The sequence below is a fragment of the Canis aureus genome, chromosome 30 (assembly GCF_053574225.1).
Source record: "Canis aureus isolate CA01 chromosome 30, VMU_Caureus_v.1.0, whole genome shotgun sequence".
Classification (NCBI taxonomy): Eukaryota; Metazoa; Chordata; class Mammalia; order Carnivora; family Canidae; genus Canis; species Canis aureus.
In genome coordinates, this window is record NC_135640.1 from 7,721,536 (window position 1) to 7,743,746 (window position 22,211).

Genomic DNA, 22,211 nt, shown 5'->3' on the forward strand with positions numbered 1-22,211 from the left:
CCTTCTGCTCAGGTCATGATCTTGATGAAGTTTTAGAATATAGTTGAGGTCTGGAGCCATCTACCAAGAAAGAATTCTTGAGATGTCTTTGGTGCAAAATGGTGGTTTTATTAAAGCCCGGGAACAGGACCCTTGAGCAGGAAGAGCAGCTGCCCCGGGCCTGTGAGGGGTGGCTGATTATATACCTGGGAGTTGGGAAGAAATGTGGAAGCAAGGTTTCCAGGACCTTAAGGGGGCCAGCTATTGTTGGGAAGAGGTCACTTACTACTGTCTAATAAAACCTGAGTCATGAGACCCTTCAGATGTGTATTGGTGGGCCATGTGCTTAGGAGATGATTACCAACATGTATCTTGGGGGTGTAGAGATAAAGGAAAAAAATTTTTTAAAAGATTTATTTATTCATGATAGACAGAGAGACAGAGAGAAGCAGGCTCCATGCCGGGAACCCAATGCGGGACTGGATCCTGGGACTGCAGGGTTGCACCCTGGGCCAAAGGCAGGCGCTAAACCTCTGAGCCACCAGGGATCCCCAAGATAAAAGAAATTTCTAAAGGGATTTAAAGTAGGCTTACAGGCTCCTTAAAATTGCTTCTGTCCTTAGCAAAGTATGAACAATGAGGCAGTTGAATCTGTAGAGGATTGTCCTTCTGCCTGTTTCAAGGACTTGTCAATATGCTTTGTTCTCAGTTAGTCCTCTGTTCCCTCATCAATTTCAGGGTCCTGGGATGGAACCTCACATGGGGCTCCCTGCTCGGCAAGGAGTCTGTGCCTCCCTGTCTCTCTGCCCTTCTTCCCTGCTCATGCTCTCTCTCCTCTCTGTCATAAAAATAAATAAATAAATAAATAAATAAATAAATAAATAAATAAATAAATCCTTAAAAAAAAAAAAGAGTAATTTGCAATAATATACTCTAGATCAAGCCTGTAACATGAAATAAAGACTATCTATAGTGAAAATACTCATCTCTGTCTCACTGGCTTCCTTCAGACCTTAAGGATTCACAGAGCTGTTGGTTGGAAGGGGTGGGGTAGACCTTTAAACTTTAACTAACCCCTCCAAGAAGCCTGGAGGTTCCACTTGCTTGTGAGTTAGTTGTTCTAGTTTCCTGGAGCTGACAGTGAGCCAAAACAGCTGGTGTGGGAAGCTATAGTATAGTCAGTCACTTCCTTAGTTGCTGAGAATAAACCTGGGCTGCTTACTGGCCCTTGTGGGATTCTTTCTTGCTTACCCACCTGGCCAACCACAAAACAAGCAATTTTAGCTTCCATTTCTAGTATATAAGGTTTTCCCAGGACTTGAAGAATTAATGCCTCCCTGAAAATACCTTATAATCATAGAATACTTCAGTGAATCATGAGGGTATAGCATATTGATAAGATAGTCCATTTGGAAGGATCAGACTATTACAGATATAGCTAGGAATGGGATCTATAAAAGGTAACACCTATCAGAGCATGCCACCAGTGTGATTATGAGTATTTATCTGAAGGCAGAGAGGTCAGCAAACCCCGTGGACCTTTGCTTTCTGAATTGCATTAGTCCTGAGATCAGCATCTGCTCTATCTGGACACCCTTATTTCTTTGTGCTGTAGTTAAATCCCAGACAAGTCAAGGAAAAACTAATCTGAGACCAGCATAGATATTAGCCTTGTTTCTGCCACTCCTGCTATACTGGTCTGGGAAGATTTTCTCCTAAAAAATATAAAATATAAAACTTCAAGTTGTTCTTGACAACAGAGACAGAGTTAGTTATTTATATTGTTAAGTTTTCATGATCCTTAGGAAGATCATGGAAGAGAGCTAAAAAATTTATCTTATTCAGGGTAACATTCTGTTTAACTTAGCTTTTTTTTTTTTTTTTTCCATTCAGCATTCTGCTTAAAAGTCTGTCTATGTTAGTTTCTATACAGTCTAGTCCATTCCCTTTAAATCCTTTGGTATTCCACTACATTAAAAAATAACCCACAAGGACTCCTGGGTGGCTCAGCAGTTGAGTGTCTGCCTTTGGCTCAGAGCTTGATCCTGCAGTCCGCTTCTCCTTCTGCCTATTCTCTTGCCTCACTCTCTTGTGTCTCTCATGAATAAAATAAATCTTTAAAAAAAATAACCCACAATTTATATATCTCTTTCACTTCTGATGAACACATTTGGATTTGTTCCAATTCTTCACTCCTGCAAACAATATTTTAGGGCTCACTCCTGTGCATATCTTCTTCTCTGTAGGTGAAAGAATTTCAGTAGGATATAAAAGTGTTATAGCTGCATCACAGGATATGCATGTGTTAAATTATCATAGGAGGACTGAAACTTCAATTTTAAATATTTTTACCAATAAACTCTTCAACAAAAGAAGAGTAGGAGAATTTTTCTTCCCCAACATCCTATAAATACTTGATATTGTCAGATTCATTTTTATTTTGCTAATCACCTAGGTATGAAAAGAATCTCATTTTTCAAGATTTGCATTTCCCTACAGAAATGCAAAATGGTTGAGAGTCTTTTCATATGTTTATCGGCCATTGTGTTTCCTTGTTTAGTAATTCCTGTTTATATCCTTTGCACATATTTCCTTTTCAGCTATTTATCTTTTATTGTTGATTTATAGTAGTTACTTACATTTTCTCAGTATTTTTTATTTATTATAAATGTTTAATATATCTCCTTGAAGTCTATGGCTAGACCTCTAACTTTGTTCATGGTATATTTGCCACCCAGGCAACTTTATGTAGTGCAGTGATATTAATCAATTTAATTTTTGCTTTGTGCTTTCTGTATCTTGTATAGTGTGAAGGAATGAATTGTGTCCCCACAAAATTTGTATGTTGAAGCCCATATCTGGATATAGGACCTTTAGGAGGTAATGCAGGTTAAATTAGCTCACAAGGGTGGTGTTATCAGTCTGTTCACGCTATCACAGCAAAATGCTACAGACTGGGTGGCGTAAATAACAAAAATTTTGTAGACTTCTAGAGGCTGGAAAGTTCAATATCAAGGTGCTGGCAGGTAGGTTTCATTCTCAGGACTCTTCTTTTGGCTTGTAGGTGGCCTCCAACTCAATGTGTACTCACATAGCCTCTTTTGCGTATCCAGAGAGAGATTGAGCTTTTTGGTGTCTTTTTTTATAAAGTCACTAATCCTATCAGATCAGCGTCCTACTCTTCTGACCTCATTCAACCTTAATTACTTCCTTAAAGTTCCTATCTCAAAATATAGTCACAGTGGAAGTTGAGGCTTCCACATAGGAATTGTGGTGGGACCCAAACATTCAGTACATAACAGGTATCCTAAACTGATAGGATCGGTGGCCTTATAAGAAAAGAAAGCATCTTCGTTTGCCGCTCTCTCTCTCACTCTCACTCTACCCGTTGATATTGCCACACTCCAATATGCTCAGTGGAAAGCCCATATGAGGACAAAGTGGCCAACTGCAAGTCAGGAAGAGAGCTTCCTATAGAAACCACATGGGCTAAATCATAGTCTCCAAAACTGTAAATAAATAAATAAGTACATACATAAATAAATACATAAATTTCTCTTGTTTAAACCACCCAGTTTATGAAATTTTGTTGTGACAGTGCAAACTAAGACATATAGTAAATCCTTCCTTTTACCAAACTCATAGATACTCACCTATAATGACTCTACTGGCTAAAATCTTGCTTTTCACATGCAAGGCATCTGCCCATGTTTTATACATAAATATTTATATAAACTTCATTATTTATAAATATATGTTATATATGTTTAAATTATATATATATATATTTATGTAAATAATAAAAGCAAATCATCTCAAAGATATTTATTGAATAGATGACCCTGTCACCATTGATTTACGATGTTTCATCTATCTTGTATGATATGTGATATATAAATAGGATCTATTCCTATTATATATTTTGTTTTATGGATCATCTACCCATGTATCAATGCTACTTTGTCTTAAATGCTGTCCTAGTAATACTAAATCTTGATATCTAGTAGGTCAGAATCCTCATTTTGTGTTCTTTGAGTGTTGTCATTCTTAGATGTTTGAAGGATCAGTGCTTCTCAGACTTTAATATGTATATAAACCACAGGTGGTCTGGGTAATTCAGTACACCAGGAAGAGAACCTGAGGATCTGCATTTTCTCTAAAGTTCCTAGATTTTGACAATGAGGAGAAGGGTAATAAAAACAGTTTTTCATATATTTTCTAATTTAAAATTTGAAATACTAATGTGAATTGCATGATTCATAAAATAATTTGATGAGAATTGTTTTTTTTTTAAATATATTACTGAATCCTTCAATAAAGGAGCATGGTACTTTTATTTCTTTATATTTTATTTTATATCCTTCAATAATGTGTTTTAAATTCCTTTATAAAAAACATCCTTTTTTTTAGGGGTTTTACCCAGGGGAAAACCCAGATATAGTTTTACCCATGTAGATAATATACTTTATATTGCCTTTGCAAATGATATTCTTTTTTCTTGTTCTAATACTTAAATAGAAAAATTGGTTCTTTGAATATGAATGCTACTCATTTTTGTATGTTGATCTCATATCCAGAAATCCCAATGAACTTGTTCATCAATTCTAGTAATGAGAGAGCTAAAATTTTCTTCCTTACAATGAGCTAGCTTTCATGTTTTGTTAGTAACACTGACCACATAGAGTGATTATATCCTTTTTTTTTCTATTTTCTGTAAATTTGGGGTTACCTATTCTTGATAAATTGGTAAAGTTATCTAGATTTAGTATCTTCCTCATCCCTGTCCCCTTTGGGTAGGGATGGGATTGGCAGAAATTTTTGATTGCTGATAATTTACTTTAAAGGTGACAGATTTAGTCATGTTTTCCATTTCTTCTTGATTCAAATTTATGTGTTGTTTTTTTTTTTTTTATAGAACAGCTTGTTTCAAAGTGCATTCTGAGAACTCCTATGGTTCTGGGACAAATTTTCCAGGAGTCTGTGAAGTAAAAAATATTTTAATTATTACCCTATACTAAAATATGATTTACCTTTTTCACTCACATCTTAGCAGACTTAATGTGATGTTAGGCCAAATTATAAAGAAATGTAGACCCTATTTTTGCTATTTTCTGTTTGTTTTATAAAAGTATACTTTTTCATAAAATATTCTATTTCTATTAACACATAATGGGTTTATTATTTTATATATTGTAAAATACAAAATTGTTTATTTTCGTTTTAAGCTGTGAGTATTAATAGATCTTGTCTGCATAACTAAAAGTTCTTCGCAGTCCTCAAATACTTTTAAGAGTGGAGAGTTCCTGAGACCAAAATGTTAGAGAGCTGCTTTCTGGAAAATTATTTATTTTGTCTACAATTGAAATTTGTTGATATAAAAGTGTTCATGATGTATTAATTTCCTTTTTTTACTGAGATTGATTTGAGAAGTTTAGACTTCTTTTTAGACTTTTTAAAGATCATCTTTTATTTTTGTTTTTCACTCTCCTGGTTGTTGTCTATTTTACTAATATTTGCTTTTTATTTTATTTTTTATATTTGCTTTTTAATATATTTCCTTATTTTTATGTTCCATTTGTTTATTTTTATGATATTAATCTAGCTTCATGAAGCACTGATTAATGTATTCATCTTTTATCTTTCTTTTAAAAAAGATGGACTAGAAACATCCCTCCAAATATCAATATAACTTCACAGCATAAGTTCTCTGATGCAGAATTCTTTATTACTTAATTCTAAACATTCTGTAAATTGCATAGTTGTTTTTTCCTTATTCCATTTTTACTGTATTTTAATTATTGAAAAGTTAACTCAGGGGACATTCAGTTTAGTCTATGTGATATCAATTCTTTAATATTTGCTGCACTTTCCCTTGCAATCTAGTATGTAGAAAATATTTATAAGTATCCACATGGACTTCAACATTATTGGGTCCATGGATCTACAAACATGCATATCTAGTAGCTTAAACTTTCTTTAAATTTTGTTATTAACTTAACTATAAGCAAGTGGTAATCTGCTTGATCTATCAGTTTCTGAGATGTATACATTAAATCTTTCGTTATGATTGAGGAATTACCTATTTATTTTTGTCACTCAATATTTTTAGCATATATTTCAAGGCTGTATTGTCAAGTGCATGCATGTCTATCATTGCTATATAAGTTTGGTATACTTGTATAAAACATAAGATCTCTAGTTCAGAACCATCAGAAAATGTATTATGTTTATACTGCTATGAAGCAATAGTAGTAGCCACAATATTTTTCATATTCTTGTAGCAGTTTCCTGAGGATAAATTTGCATAGGATAATGCTAAAGGGGCTTTGTATGATGCCTACATAAATAGTAGATCACAGTACAAGAGAGGAACTTTAAACTTAGGACACTTGAGTCTTTTTAATGGGCTGCAATCAAATGAATCTAAACTTTTCCCCAGAGGGAGGTTTATTTTTATTATACTAGGCAATAAAACAAAACAAAACAAAACAAAAAGCACCCTGACTCTGCTCTGAAGGAAGAGGCTATCTATCTTCCAAAGCTCTACCCTATACAAACATTGTTGGAAAGATAGTTGACAAGAAGAATCTATCAACATCTCTATTTTCAAGTTGTATAAAAATGTGAGAGATCCTTATGGAAATGTCTCTCAACATTATTTATTTGTCATTCTATTTGTTATTTCTATTTGTCATCCGGAATAATTTATTATCATTAGAAACAGCTTAACTTTTTTCATTAAGAATAACAATTATGTAATATCCATTGTGCTTTATATAATAAACCTCACAATCTGATTTAAATATTGCTGTGCTAGCATTAATTATCAAGTGGCTGACTAATGATATTTTTTCTCAAAACTTTTATATATTATTTTAAACCTGACTTATTATTTTGATTTGAAGATAGGAACATATGAACTCTAAAATCCAGTTTGAAGGGCAGCCCAGGTGGCTCAGCAGTTTAGTGCCGCCTTCAGCCCAGGGCCTGATCCTGGAGACCCTGGATCAAGTCCCATGTCAGGCTCCCTGCATGGAGCCTGCTTCTCCCTCTGCCTGTGTCTCTGCCTCTCTCTCTCTCTGTCTCTCTGTCTCTCATAAATAAATAAAGTCTTTAAAAAAATAAAATCCAGTTTGAAAAGTTTGGTTTTTCACAGTATAAAGAAACACATAAAACATGTAATTCCTATATATACAATACTTGGGTTTATTTATTTATTTGTAAAGATTTATTTACTTATTTGAGAGTGTGAGCACAAGCATGAGTGTGGGGGAGGGGCAGAGGGAGAGAATCTCAAGCCGACTCCCACTGAACATGGAGCCTTATGCAGAGCTGGATCTTATGATCCTGAGATCATGACCTGAGTTGAAACCAAGAGTGACACTCAACCAACTGAGTCACCCAGACACCTGGGATTTATTTTTATGATTTAATTTCAATTATATGTTTTATCTGTTTTCTGTCTGATTTTTTTTTCCATTGGATTAGATAGTTTTTAATTGCCCTCCTATCTGCAGTTGGTTTTGAAAAAATATATTTCCATATATCCACAGGACTTTCTATTCCCCTGTAATCTGCTTAGCTAGGCCATATTAGAACAAGCTGTAACCCAAGAAATCAAAGACTTTTCTCACCTTCTCCTCATGGGTGGTGGTATTCTAATACTCAACTTGGTTTCATGAAGTGGTTTTTCTTTGCTGGCATCCATTGCAGTTATTTGGGTGCTACTGTCCTAATGAAGTAGAGCTCTCAGCTCTGTCTTCCTGTTTTCCAGTCTCAGTTCTCAGAAAATTCATAACAATTTAAAATCTCAGAATCAGCAAAGTCCAGAGGAGATGTAAGCAGCTGTTTTTCTTCATCCTTTCTTCATCCTTTTCTTAGATTTGACATGAAGTTAACCCAGCTTATTATAATTAAGCAACACAAGATTAATAAAATCCCATATAATTTGGTAAGCCAATCTGTCTAGTTATCATTTCTGCAAAATTCTAAAGGGTTATACCTATTGAAAGTTTTGGAGCTTCAATAAATTCCACAATATCATTTGCTATTGTCAATTTTATTTTACTGATGAAAGACATTTCATTACAACTAGTGACAGTAGGATTAGACATAAACTTTAGAGAAATCTTCAGGAAAATGAGAATAATAAAGTTATAAATATATCTCACCAGGAAAAAAATATCTTTAATTGTCAATGGCATATTTTTCCTAATGAAATCAGCATTTTCATTAGATTATCTATTCAGCAAATTTGTCAAAGGTAACTGGAAAAGTAGTGGTATATATTATTCTCAGAGAAGAAAAATATCTTTCATTTTGAAATCTGTGGTAGACATATTTCTAAAATGGCCTACAATATCTTCACCTCCTAGTTTTAAACCAATATCGTAATTCCTTTCCTTTGGATGTGGCCTGGACCTAGAGACTCCTCAGCTTGGCTGACATTTTGATCGAAGCCTTTTAAGAAACCATGTAGTAGAAGATGAAGCTGAGCAGTGCCCAGATTTCCAATCCACAGAAACTGAGATTAAAAAAAAAAAAATGTGTGTTACTTTCAGCTGCTAAGTTTTGGGATAATTTGTTATATATCAATAGATAACTAATGCAACTTCCGTAACTTTCAACGGAAGCATTATTTGTTTTCTTATGGATGCTACTAGGCTATTTATTCATACTGCTAGAATAGTCCTTGTCAAATTATATTACCTCCAGAAAACACACAAGTTGAAATCCTGGAGGGCAAAGATCAACATAAAAATCCTAGAGGAGAACACGGGCAGTAACCTTTTTGACATTGGCCATAGCAACTTCTTTCTAGACATGTATCCTGAGGCAAGGAAAGCAACAACAAAAATAAACTATTGGGACTTCATCAAAATAAAAAGCTTCTGCACAACAAAGGAAACAATGAAACTAGAAGGCAAACTACAGAATATGAGAAGATAATCACAGATGAAATATCTAATAAAGGGTTAGTATGAAAATGCATAAACACCCCAAAAATGAATAATCCAATTAAAAATGGACATAAGATGTGAATAGACATTTTTCCAAGGAGACATCCAGATGGCCAAAAGACGCATGAGAAGATGCCCAACATCACTCATCATCAGGGAAATACAAATAAAAACTACAATGAGATATCAACTCTCATCTGTCAGAATGGCTAAAATCAACAACATAAAAAATGACAGGTGTTGGCAAAGACGCGGAGAAAGAGAAATCCTTTTGCACTGTTTGTGGGGTGCAGCCACTGTGGGAAACTGTATGGAGTTTCCTCAAAAACTTAAAAATAGAACTATCCTACAATCCAGCAATTGCATTACTATATATTTACCCCCCAAATAAAAAATACTAATTCAAATGGATACTTGTACCCCTATGTTTATAGCAGCATTGTCTATAATAGCCAAATTATGGAAACAGCCCAAGTGTCCATTGGCTGATGAATGGATAAAGAAGATGTGGTACACACACACACACACACACACACACACACACAATATACAACATGCAATATTACTCAGCCATGAAAAAGAATGAAATCTTGCCATTTGCAATGACATGGATGGAGCTAGAGTATTATACTAAGTGAAATAAGTCAGTCAGAAAAAAACAAGTACCATATGATTTCACTTATATGTGGAATTTAAGAAACAACACAAATGAGCAAAGGAGAAAAACAGAGAGACAGTGGCATGCCAAGAAAAAGATGAACTATAGAGAACAAATTGATGATTGGTGGGGGAGGAATGGTTTAAATAGGTGATGAGGATTAAGGAATGCGTTTGTTGTGATGAGCATTGGGTACTGTATATAAGTGCTGAATTGCTAAATTGAAACTAATATTACACTGTATATTACACTGGAATTTGAATAAAAACTTTAAAAAGAAAAATAAATAAATAAATGAACAAAAAAAAAATCCCAATAGCACATCTCTGTATCTAGCAGAAGTTTGATTCAACTTTGGGTTCCATTCCCCTGTTTGAGAGAGCAATTATATAAAAATCTATTTATGTTCTGTGTGAAATATCATAGCTATCAATTAGAGTTGAACAAAGGATAAGTGCCTACAATGCCATATTTCTTCTCCTAAGTTCATAATATGGATGATGTAATAAACATGAGTTTTGTATAGTTGTCACTCAACAGGTTCATTCCTGTTTTTGTGGTATTTAAGACATTTTTTTGCTTTGGGTTTTTTTTTCTGATCAGCTTTAACCAGATTTCAGTCTTTCTGTGCCATTACTCTTGGGAATGTTTCAAGTCACAGAAAGTACAAATAATCTTTTTAAATGTTTCAAAATAGTTTTTTCCAAGATTTTCACTTTATACATTATTTTAGCATTTCTCTTCTGGCTTCAATTAACTGATTGCGTCCTTTTAAATCATAGTTTTAAAAATGATGTTCCTGTATCTAATAATTTGTGATTAATTTTTCCCCATGACAGAAACTGAAGCCTGAAACTACTCCCTGTGGTTCCCTTTATTCGTTACTCAATGCTTCTGTCAGTGATAGATACACAGAATTGAAATTTTCCTAAGCTAACCTAACTTGACTCAGCAGGGCCTAGGGAACCTAGTCATAAGTGATAAAAAAGGATAAGGCAACAGATGCCATATGCCTGTAGGCAAACACCTGTTTGAATGTCTTCTTAACTGACTGTCTGGTCCAGTTAAAACACTGAAACTCATTTGCATGTGAAATCACAACCTAACAAGAGCAGAAAATCCTGAGAATTTCTTATTTGATTTTAAATCAATAACATGGGTGAATAATATGGGCTAGAAAAAATGTGAAATCTATTAAAGAAACTGTGAGTTACAATTTTCATTCATTCATTCATTCATTCATTCATTATGGCATTAGGGGCATACTGTGCTCAAAACTTAGAGAAACAGGATCTTGGAGACACTGTTTTATACTTGCATTCCCAATGCTATATGAATCCATCAACAAATATACATATTTATTTTGTATTCAGCACAAAATTAAGTGATCGCATTACTCCAGGTGGTTTTCCCGAATAGCAAGTACACATTTTCAGCCTCAGAATCTTGTCTCATTATTTTTCACCTTTTAATGCCTTCATCTTCAATTTATGTTTTCTGCCACAGGTGGCGGCAGAGTCTCATGGGTCCAGGATAGAAAGCATGCTGATGTGAGATCCAAATTGATCAACTCAGCTCAAACTTTTTTTAAAGACATTTTAATTTAATTTAATTTAATTTTACTTTTAAACTAGGTTTTCTAATCATTAAAGTGATACACTATATGGTATAAATATTCATATAGAATAGCAAATAGTGATAAGTAGAAGTTGCTTCACTGTGGAACTAGCAGCTTCTTAAGACAGTTCCCCAGATATAATAATGTTTACACTATTTCTTAGGTATGTCCACACAATTTCTATTCATATATCAGAATGTATCAAAAATAAAAGAAATTATATTGAGACTGTTGTGCAATTTAGTTTTTAAAATTAACAGGATATCCCTCTATATTCTTTCAAGTATGTTAAGTAGCTACCTCTTATTTCATAGTATAGCTGTTCACTAATGTTTAGGAATCTCCTATTCTTTTAATTTTCCTTCTTTTTTTCCCATTCTTCCTTCATTTTTTCTTGCCCTCCTCCCCCCATTTTTTAACTACTTAAAGAAATATACCATGAGTATCACTTCACACATGTTTTTTTATACATGATTGAATTCATAGGGAGAAAGAACTCCCCAAGGTGGAATTGCTAGCTTTTAAAGTGTGTGTTTTAAAATTTTCACAAGACTACGAGGTGGAACAAATTTAAACTACCATTAAGAGTGTTTGAGAATGCCTCATTCTCCCAGGGTATAGTCAATATTGTTTATAAATCTTAGCTAACTTGATAAACAAAAAAAGTATATGTCTCATTGCTGTTCTAATTTGCACTTTGTAGACATGAGTGAAAATGAGCATATTTTCCTGTGTTAACTGGCTATTTGTATTTATTTTTCATTGAACTTTCGTTGTGGATTTATATAACTCAGACTTTACCATGATAACAAACAATCTTTTATCTGTGTTTTCTGACAAGATACATTTATGTTTTGTTCATGTTAATTTGAATATGTGGGTCTGATCTGGCTTTTCTGGGTTCTGCTCTATGAATCTACAGTTTTGAAACAGGTTGCAGGCATAGTCACTATCTAGAATTTACAGTTCTCACTGTTGGGAAGATGAACAAAAAGGCCCCTGTCAGGACATACAATAACATCTAATAACATCCTGTTCAGATGTGAGAACATCTAAGATACGACAATTTATCCTTTAAATCCATTGACAAAGTGGGTCACATGGTCAATGCAAATTCAGTGCAATATGGAAGCATGCGAAGAATATATAGAGAAAATTTATTGCCAAATACATAATGCAGTCTACTATTATGCTTTTTGCCTATTTTTCCATTGGTTTAATTTTCTTATTTTTTTATAAAAAATCTTCATATATTGAAGAAAATATTCTTTCATCATATTTGTTATAATATTTTACCACAAGTTTTCACATTCCTGTGGATTTTTTATATTATTTTTATTCTATATGTAATTTTAAAAATATAAACTTTAATTAAAATTTACCTTTTTGGCTTCCAGACTTGTATCATATTAGAAGTAATATCCTTAATTCCTTGACTATGAAAAACAAATGATAAATGCTGAGTAAAACAAGTATTCACAAAAATAACTTAAAAAAATTAATTCCAGTATAGTTAACATACAACGTTATATTATGGACAATATAGTGTTTTGATAATCTTATACAATATTCAGGGCTCATCATGAGTGTACTCTTAATCCTATTCATTTATTTCCTCACCGACCTTCCCTCAGATAACTATAGTTAGGTGTCTGTTTTATAGTTTGTCTCCTTTTTTCTTTGTTTCTTCAAATTCTACATATGAGTGAAATCATATAGCATGTATCTTTTTTTTAGATTTATTTATTTATTTATTTATTTATTTATTTATTTATTTATTTATGAGAGACAGAGAGAGAGAGAGAGAGAGAGAGAGAGAGAGACAGGCAGAGAGAGAAGCAGGCTCCATGCAGTGAGCCCGACATGGGACTCGATCCTGGGTCTCCAGGATCAGGCTCTGGGCTGAAGGCAGCGCTAAACCGCTGAGCCACCCAGGGTGCCCAGCATTTTTCTTTCTCTAACTTATTTTGTTTAAAATAATACCCTCTAGATCCACCCATGTTACTACAAATGGCAAAATTTCATTTTTATGGCTGAAAAATATGTATAAAGCACATCATTATTCTTCTATCGATGGATACTTTGGCTGTTTCAAAAATTTGGTATTATAAATAATGCTGCAGGAAGCATAGGGGTGCATATATCTTTTCAAATTAGTGTTTTCAAATTATTTGAGTAGTATCCAGTAGTGGAATTACTGGATCATATGGTAATTCTATTTTTATTTTTTTGAGGAACCTCCATACTGCTTGCCACAGTGGCTACACTATTTGGGTTTCTACAAACAGTGCACAAGGGTTACGTATTCTCCACATCCTTGTCAATATTTGCTTCTTCTGTTTTGATCTTAGCCATTCTGATAAGTGTGAGGTAATATCTCATTATGATTATGATTTGCATTTTTGTAATGATATGGTATGTTGGCCCTCTGATTGTCTTCTTTGAAGAAATGTCTATTCATGTCCTCTGCCCATTTTCTAACTGGATTGTTTGTTTTTTTTGGATGTTGAGTTGCATATGTTCTTTATATATTCTGGATACTAACCCGCTATTGGATATATCAGATATTTGCAAATATCTTTGCCCATTCAATACATTGTCTTTTAGTTTTGCTGTTTCTTTGCTGTTCAGAAGCTTTTTATTTTGATGTAGTGCCAATAATTTATTTTTGCTTGTGTTTCCCTCGCATCAGGAGATGTATCTACAAAAATGTTGCCATGGCTGATGTCAGAAGAATTATTACCTGTACTCTATTCTAGGATTTTTATGATTTCAGGTGTCAGATTTAGGTCTTTCATCCATTTTGAGTTTATTTATGCGTACGGTGTAAGAAAGTGATCCAGTTTCATTCTTTCACATGCAGCTGTCCAGTTTTCCCAACACCAATTCTTGAAGACACTGTCTTTTTTCCATCACATATTCTTGCCTCCTTTGTCAAGGATTAATTGACCATATAATTGTAGGTTTATTTCTGGGCTCTCTATTCTGTTCCATTGATCTTCATCTATTTTTGTGCCAGTACCATACTGTTTTGATTATTATAGTTTTGTAGGATATCTTGAAATCTGAGATTGTGATACCTCATGTTTTGTACAAAAAATATATCTTGACTGCTAGCTGTACAGAATTATTTTTTAAGCATGCATTTAAAAATAGAGAATCGCATTCTCTATTTTATCTAAATTGAATGTCAGTAAAGAGAAAAAGAATTCTAATCTTTATTTTGTTAAGATGATTTGATCAGTCTCATAATAAATACTCTTCTCTCAGCCTTTAGATATGTTTCTTTGTGTCTATATATGTACTGTTTGTGTATAAGAGGGTAATAAAATTCCTAAACATGTCATAAAATCCAAGCATCTAAGTCATTCCACGTGATTCATTTTCAACAAATCTCAGCCACCTAGTTTGTGGTACTTTGCTATAACAGCCCGAGGATATTTGTAATACCAGAATTCAATAAGGAATACATAACCTTTTCAACAAACAGCACTGGACAACACCATAGTCATATGCAAAAGAACGAAGTTAGACTGCTACTTTGCGTTACATATAATAATTACCTCAAAATGCCTCAAAGGTATAAATGTAAGAGCTTAAATTATAAAAATCCTTAAAAGTTAAAGGAAAAAATCCTAGGATTTAACAAAGGATTCCAGATATGATACCAAAAGCATAAGCATGAATGTAAATTTAGTCTGATAAAAGCCATATCAAAAGACCACTTTCCATTTTGTTCTCATTTATCTAGAAACACAAAGTTGGTGATTTGTCTTTCTAGAATGAATGTCTTTGTGTGTGTGTGTGTGTGTGTGTGTGTGTGTGTGTAAAACCACTCCAGAAAGCCCCTTGTATATAGTTGAGGGATATAGGATTCAAGATTCCTTCCAAGTCTACATTTGGTCACTTTTTCAAGTCCCTTATTTTTCCATTCTGTAAACTAATATTGAAAAATCTTTTAGTTGATAACATGTTCAACTTATTATTGCACACTGAAACCAGTTTACTTATCAATTACTATCTTTGACCAACATAAGTTTTTCTCTATTTTTTTAATTGACAAATTATCATTTCTTTGGAGTTTTATTTACCCTTTCATAGTTATATTTGTATAACATTGAGGGTATATTGAAAGTATTTTAAGTTAAGACAATAAATTTAAATAAACAGTATTATTTAATGCATTATTTGATTCGAAAATTTCTGCTACATATGACTGGCCACTTTTAGTTACCTATGTCTGAGTATCTATTAAAAATTCTCAAAAGAAATTGAAATGTGCTTGTAGAATTGTTTGCTTTCTTTTCCAGTTGTTGCTGTTTTATTGGCAGAGGGCCAATTACATCTGTCAAGGATATTCTAGTGATGTTTCTCTAGATCATAAAGATTGGGAACTAAAACATCTACCTTGCTCACTCAACACTAGATACACTTGCTCTATGAAGTAAGAGCCCTCTCTTCCCCTTCTCTTGGGCCACTGAAGAATCCAAAATGTGAATCAGGATTCACATTTACTGTCAAAATACAGCAGAGTATTTTGGAGAGTGTATTAAAGACTAGAGTGTGTAGTTTAATATTGTATTCCATTAGTGTGAGCCAAGCAGTCAACTGTTTGAAGTGTATCATCAATTATTTTAGCTAAACTGATTTCTTTAACCTGACAAAACAAAATGGTTCTAAAATAGATGAAATAAAATTTTGAACAGATACATTATTTAGTCATTGAGTCATTTATCTAGGAAAACCTGTGCATAGTATTATATCTTATTTGACCTTGAAATATCTCTATATGACTGGGAGATTCAGGCTGAGTCAGTATCTTATGTTAAGCTGGATTTTTCTTTGGGTACAAAAATTGAAACTACTTGTTGGAGAATCATTCCTTTTACACCACATGGATATTTGGTATTCTTTACAAAAACATGACAAAAAGCAACCCATAGACCCCTGGGAGGTGATTGTGCAGTTAAGTATGTTTATGAGCACTAAGACATTCTAAGACAAATATCCAAGTTAGCATTATTAAGGAACTTGAAATGGGAATACATTTTTTCCTTTTGGTAAGCAATCATTCATTGCCTGTGATGCAAAAAGTTCGTAAATACTTTACTGGCTATCTCAAATGTGCTTGATTCTTTTCATTTGAATGAAATGATAGCCAGTAAAATCTACTTTGCATGTTAATTTTTAATAATTATACTTAAGCTTATATTTCTGCATTAAAATAGAAGTTCTTTTTCCCATTTGTTTACCATATTTCAAGAAATTTACCTTATAATCTCTAGAAATATGGTAACAATTTCTAAGAATTCACCTTATAATTTCTAGAAATATGGTAAACATAGTAAGTTCCAAAATATAACATTTTTGCTATGACAGAGATGGTGACAAGGACTTTAAAAGTCTTGGCTATATTTTAACTAGTTATAAAATAGCCTATTTGTAAGATAGGCTATTAATTTGAATCTACTATGACTTATAAAGTAACTGAATGTACAACCAACTTTTTAAAGCTTATAGGGAATTGAAAAGAGGTCGATGGGTAAGACAGTTAAATGCCTTTTTTTAGGTATGAGTTTTTCTGTAAAGCCTTAGAGAAACCTTTGGCCCAGAAAGTAGTTCAGTAGGGATTAAGTTCTTGCAGGGGGGAAAAAGTTTGTTCCCTGAAGTTATTATAAGGATCCCAGCTGTTGGGTTACATACTCCCTAGTTATGATTGGCACTGAAATGTCCAAGCTCAAAATCCAAACTACTAAATGGCCTGACAATCAGGCACGACTTGTCTATCCCCATTGTTCTGGATAAGCCAAGAGTTGCCTATCTTAAATTCTTTTTTTTTTTTAATTTTTTTTTTCTATCTTAAATTCTTTCATTCTTTTTGTTGTGCCCAAGATTGTGAATCCGAGAAACCATCAAGGAGCTAACACCGATGCAAGCGCACAAAGGTTTATTAGCAAGCTCCAGCTTGGGTCCAAGTGTACCCGTCACAGCCGAGCAGGGACTTGGACCCCGAGTTGGGTTACAGCTGGGTTTTTATAGGCTGGTCTAGGGGATTTCCAGAAGGGGTGGAGGAATTTCATTACGATATGGGGAAAGGGTGGGGGTTTCTTAAGCTCTGTTTTCATTCCAATATGGGACTTATGTCAAGGACATTCTGCATTTTTTCTTGGAGCTTACTTGGGCTATAGGCTGTGTTGTTGCTTATCTAGGGGCCAGGGGTGGGGGACATTTTATGAATTTCTTGGGTCCCATACTTTTGTCTGGGAAAACATCTCCCCTTCCCCTTCAATTACATACATTTTCCCCCCAGAGTCTTTTTTTCTACTTTATACTCCTTTATAAAAAGTATTTTATTTATAAAACACTTATGTAGTGTTGACTACATAGAGAATAAGGAGAAGAAATAAGACCACTGGATCATTCAAACAAAAGTATAATTTGACTTTATGTATCCAGATTTGTCAGAGGAGACATACTTAGATACATAATAATTTAATAGTGATTATTAATAATAGTATATATGATATAAAATCATAAAATAGAACAATTTTACATATTATATATAATATGCATATATTATATATACATATATAATATGCATATATTATATATACATATATAGAGAGAGACAGAGACAGAGACAGAAATGCAGAGATAGAGCAAAGATAGAGACAGAAACAGAAACAGAGACAGAATTCATAGCCTGCCAGGCAGACCTTGAAGGTTATTTATTTACACAGGATATTTTTCTTAGTAGAGCTCATTCTTCAATAGGCAAGTAGGTCTTAAACTTTTAAAAGTCTAACTTGTCGCTCAAAAAAACCAAAACATAAAACACTGTTGATTCATCTCAATAATTGCTTAAGACTTTTCTTCAGTTTTGTATTAGTCAGGTAAATTATTCTAAATACTTTGCACATTTTTTAAGGTTATTCAATGACCTACAATCAGAAGTTTGCATAAAAAATATCAACCCCACTCTTTTTTCACCATTGTCCTATAAACCCATGTACTTAGGTGTGCACCATATAGGGAGCTTATTAAAATTACTATTCTAATTCAGGAAGTCCTGGGTAGGCCCAAAGATTCTCTGGTCCTAAACAAGCTCCTGGCTGCTGCTGTGGCAGACCATACTTTGAGAAATCAGGTTGTAAATAGTGTTTCAAATAATTCTTTCCTGTCTCTGTATACAACCCTGTGCTGATCTCATTGTTTTTCTGGTTTGTTTAGTTTTTTTTTTTTTTTAAAGTCTAATGAAGTTCAAAGCACTCTCTTATCTGTTTAAGCTGGCTTTTCAGCTACAGCACTGTTCTGATTCAGCCTAGGACACGTGGAATGACACTGTTGGGGAGGACCTTGGTGTCAGCTCCTTCAGTTAGGTTCTCTAGACTTAGAGATAATAATGTGGGGTGGAAGCAGGAAAACAATGACTTCTAGATTCTAATGGGGGGGGGGAGGACATACGAAGAAAGTGCTTACCTAGTTAATATTGGTATGACATAACACTGCTCATTTGTGTGTCAGCTGTCTAAATGTTAATTTTAATATTAATTTAATTTTTTTTTGGTTACAGTGAATCCAATTCTTAAATAGCTTTTATTGCTGGAATCATGGCAAATTTATGAAACCATGGAAGAAATTCAGGGTACCTGAGATAAATAACTAATACCTACAGCACGATAATTGAACTTTATTCTTCTGCAATGGACTCTTCGATGGAAACTAATGTGGAATACAATGTTCTCAGGCTCTTTGTTCACCTCAAAATACTCTATCCCAAACTCCTACTACTTAATAACTGTTTGCCAAACTTGCTGTTTCCTTCCTGGGTCTGTACCAAATGACCAGACTGCTAGTAACTACATAAACCCATGTAGTTCATGGGCTCTAGTCCATTTTAAGAGTTTTGACTTCTCAATTTTATTTAGTATGGGTCAGCAGTGAGCCCATCAAACTGCTTTGACCCTTATCCAAAATTAGCACATTGACTCATAGGCTTTACAAATTAATGAATTCCAGAGGTTATAAAATTGTGTCTCACTTATCTTTGGAAAGCATTTTCCAAGTCCCATTTCTACAGATTTGCCACATATGTTTTAATAATGAGAACTGCCAAAATATTTCACTTATTTATGTGTGTAATATTTTTATTTCTTGCTCTCATTAAGAATTCTACTGTAATCTCCCACTTCACCCAACACCCTACTGAATTTATATTTCATTTACTTGCCATTCAACATTCAACCACTGGAAAAATGAAAATTTTGGCTTTCTCCTTTACTGAGGGATGTCTTCTTCAGTCAAGAATGATACTGTATTTTAAAAGAGATGCACAGTGAAGCATATTTCATTGGAATTTGGGAGACTGGCCTAGTTCATGCCTTTCAATTAATCTGCAGTGTCCTCATAGCAATTAGAAGAGTCCAGTCCTTTCTGATCAATACCCTAACTTTTACATAAGAGATATGGTCAAGCTGTAAATCGAGTAGCATTGTAATTCTGCAAACTGCCAAGTCAATATCTGGGTTTGGTCTTCAATGATTTCTGTTCTCTGCAATGTCCTAGCCTTTAAACTAGGTCACAAGAAATCTTTGAATGTTACCCCATTCCATAGGAGATAATTTAGGAATTTGATTTGTCCTTTACTTATCAAATGCTATCAAATGAGAAGTGTCTCTCTGACTCATGATGGAGTAATTTTAATTTCTCTATAGTAGAAGTGATCTGCCCCCCACTCCAGTTTTATCCTGACTTGTAGACAATTGTTTGCCTTCACAGCATCCATCCCCCTTGCTCTTTGTTTCCTAAATGTACCAACAGTTTAATTTCCTCACATTTTCTTGTGTTACACAGAGGCTGACTCCATTTCAGTTCTAGGAAAGGATCTGATTTTCTTTTCTTTTTTTTTTTTTAAAGATTTTATTTATTTATTCATGATAGTCACACAGAGAGAGAGAGACAGAGACATAGGCAGAGGGAGAAGCAGGCTCCATGCACCGGGAGCCCGACGTGGGATTCGATCCCGGGTCTCCAGGATCGCGCCCTGGGCCAAAGGAAGGCGCCAAACCGCTGCACCACCCAGGGATCCCGGGATCTGATTTTCTTAGGCTATCACTACATTTCATTCCTCTAGCCAAAATAATGGGCGAATATGTAATCCAGTTTTTCCATTTAGGCTGAACTTAAAGGCCACTTTTGGAATACTAGGAAAGTGATAAATTCATATGAAGGTTAGAACCACTCTGTCTTTTTGTATGATGAGACAAGACTGAATAAGGAAAAGGCAGCACACAGGACAGGATCAAGAGAAAAAAAAAAAAAGACTCAGATAAATAGCACCTGGAGTCCAATGCAATCTATAAAGACTCTTCTGTCACTTTTGGTTTTTACAGTTATTTTTTACAAGATTTGATTTATTTATTTGAGAGAGAGAGTGAGCACAAGTGAGGGCAGGGGCAGAAGGAGAGAGAGAAGCAGGGTCCCCACTGAAGCAGGGAGAAGGAAGACATTAGGCTCAATCCTAGGACTCTAGTCTAGTATCATGACCTGAGCCAGAGGCAGATGCTTAAGTGACTGAGCCAACCAGGTGCCCCTTGGTTTTTAAGGTTATACCCCCACCTCAGCTGCACCCACTCTCCTGCCACCAAAAAAGACAATTTATTAAGGCAGTTTTAATTGAGATTTGTTACTTAAGAGAATAAAGACTTCTGCTGCATACTAATAAGTATGTACATAGTTCTGGATGACCACAATAAATTCAGCTGCTTATAAATCATTCTGCTTTATGTACAGCTAAAAATTTATCCTATAATATAAATGGAGATTTTATTTTGTTTCATTCCAACTTAACCTACTGAGTGATTCTTAATATACTCCACATTTCTTTTTTCTCTCTCTAACTTATCTACCAGTACCAATTTCTGTATTAGTAAAGACATTTTGCATTGCAAGTATAGGAAACCCAGTTAAAAGTGTTCTAAGCAAAAAAAAAGGGGGGGGGGTTATAACCAGTTTATGAAAGTTCATAATAATAGAACTGGGTCTAGGCATAGATATCAAGGACTCAGTTGATTTCATAAGGACGTCATGATAGAACTAACAGAATGAAATTGAAGATGAGTTTGCTGGCAGCCAATATTAATCTGGGCCTTCCTTTATTCCCATATATCCACTATAGGAGGTTTATGGGATTTGGAGACTGATCAAGGACATGATATGACCAAATAGTGGCAATAATATGCACAAGCTTTATGTAGGTGCTGTTTTGATAGATTTGCATGCAGGGAAAGACCTCACAGCATGAGCCTATCTAGAAGCTTTGGTTGAAGAGTCAGTCTTCAGAAGAGAAGGGATCCAAGGAACCTCTCTGGGAAAGAGGGGTGACTGGGAGCTTACATATCTAGGTGATGTCATTCAGTAGTAAGATGGGAAGTATCTGGATCAGAGTTCCAAAGGAAAGCAATGGCTTGGGGTCTTGATGGCTCTGGAGTTCATCTTATCTACAGCTAGCAGATATTGTACATAGTTTCATGGGATATGCAAAGCAGGCAGGCTCTAAATGACTAAAAAAATCTGCTTATTTGGACTATGTTTAAAACAACTGGGTGTGTAACAAATTGCATTTGTCACCAGCAGGCTTTGGGCTAACAAGCCTTAGCATGCTGTGAAGAAGTAAACAACCTAGAAACCAATATACAGAGGTCATCTTTGGTTCATTTATATAACAGCCAACAAATGCCGTTATGAGATTTTTTATACTTTGTCAAAATCAAGGTGGAATTCTTAGGTCCCATCAAATGTTACATTAAATGCAGTTGGAGAAATTCTTTTTGCAGCCCCTCCTATTGTATTCTAGGTAGTTGCTTCTTCTTACTGATTTCATTCTTTTTAGAAATACCTCCAATCACTTCTCTCACAAGTGCATGATTTTTCAAATTTGTTTTTGTTTGTTTTTGTTTCTTTTTTATTCGGTATTGAGAAAAGCTAAGGAAAACAT

The 22,211-nt window shown here is 34.2% G+C and overlaps 1 long non-coding RNA gene across 3 annotated transcripts in view; it reads right to left on the reverse strand.

The window, feature by feature from the left end:
* Positions 1–22,211, reverse strand: part of LOC144301719 (uncharacterized) — a 232,326-nt gene that overhangs the window by 93,997 nt on the left and 116,118 nt on the right. The window contains exons 2-3 of one of the 3 annotated variants that reach the window (XR_013368455.1): positions 12,598–12,651; positions 7,395–8,503 (exon numbers count right to left, since the gene is read on the reverse strand). The exons of the other annotated variants lie outside the window; for them this stretch is intronic. This is a non-coding gene — a long non-coding RNA (uncharacterized LOC144301719). Of the gene's footprint in view, positions 1–7,394; positions 8,504–12,597; positions 12,652–22,211 lie in introns of those variants that run through there. 3 annotated transcript variants of the gene reach the window in all.